Here is a 1662-nt window from a genome sequence, read left to right on the forward strand (position 1 = left end):
ATGAGAATGGGTGGACGACCTCACATGCTAGTTAGTATTTGGTAGAAATGCCAAGAACACTAGGGATTAGAACTCGAATTTCTTGCCGTAAGAATGTAAGAATCGAGATACAAGAATCTATGATAGGTTATTAAGTTGGATTCAAGGTGGATTCAAGTCCCCTCTAATCCTTTATCTAGATTCAAAAACAATCATATTTCCATAGCATTCGTAGTTAAATTTAACATAATCAATTTCATATTGTATCGTAGTATAACACCCTTCGTAAAGCTCTCATTAGACTTAAGACCGATTAATTAGATTAGAAAACATTCCATGCTAGAGAACTAGGAGTGGAAGGAATTTGTTACTCCACTCTATTTCGATAGAATTGAGAGTAGAAACTTTGATAAATATAGACACGTAAAAGTTTTAGTTTACTTACGTTTTGAGTTTTATTGTTCATTTCGTAGGTAAACTATTCAATATTCAGTTTATCATGAATCAAGTATCATTTTGGTTACTCCGGGGCGTATAACTTCCATTTTTATATCTTCTAGTTTTGAAAACTATGGAGGGATGTTTTAAGAAACTCATACTCAAAAGCTATGATTCTAGATGCTACTACTTGAAAAGAAACCATAACATATAATCTTATGAAACTTTCGTGTTTGGTTATGTGGCGAACCCAATCTAGACAGACAGAGCTTCAGCTACGCGAGTTAGGGGATTTACTACGCCAAACATGGAAGGTCCTGACTCGAGAGAATAGCTCAGTGATATAGGTGACCCTTAGTAAGCAAAGCTGATCTCAAACTGCCCCTTGATTGCGTTGTTCTAGGGGTTGGTCTGTGTAAAATCTATTGCCCATTTTGTTTTTGAAAAAAATCACTTAACTATTGATGTATCGAGAATCTATCATTAACAGAACAAATATTTCTAAAAAAGAAATGTAAAATAAAGAAAATAAAAATGGTATACTCGCTCCATAGGTTCACACTTACTCCAACGACGAGTAAAAAGTGTTTTACAAAGAATATGCGATATATTGTGGACTAAGGCTCCAGCACTTACAACCACACCCTCCAAGTGGAGAGGTCCAGTTACCTTATTGATGTATCCCCTTAAAGCAAAAGATGGAATGGAATGGGAAAGGAATACATCAGAAAAGAATATTCAATCCTCATAAATAGGATAATTAAGAAAAAGTTTTTAGCACTCCAGCTTCGTTCACGTCACTTGTTGCTTCAAAGGCTGTGTTTGCTGGTTTAGGATTAGGAATAGCTTGACCTGGGAACACACCTTTCTGGGTTTTATCTTGGGCTAACAAGTTCAGAGATTGTTGCATGGATGTTAGGATTTGGGTTTGTTGTTACATGATAGATAGCATTATTTCGGTGGGCTTATCTGTTTGGACACTAGTTGATGGTGTAACGGGAACTAGGTCTCTTTGGTTGTTGACAGGTGGGTTTTGATAGTTCTGGTTAAACTGGGATGGAACCAATACTCTGTTCTAATTGTTATATGTATCTTGTCTTTGTCCTTGTTTGAATATATTTGTTGGTTTTGAAACCTAAAGGTGGTTGGTTTTGTGGAATGTTGGTCCATGCGAAGTTTAGGTGTTGTTTCCATGGTGCATTTGGTACATTGAAAGTACATACTTCTTCTAGCTGAAGTGATGAT

The sequence above is a fragment of the Coptis chinensis genome, chromosome 2, assembly GCF_015680905.1.
Source record: "Coptis chinensis isolate HL-2020 chromosome 2, ASM1568090v1, whole genome shotgun sequence".
In the NCBI taxonomy this organism is placed as follows: domain Eukaryota; kingdom Viridiplantae; phylum Streptophyta; class Magnoliopsida; order Ranunculales; family Ranunculaceae; genus Coptis; species Coptis chinensis.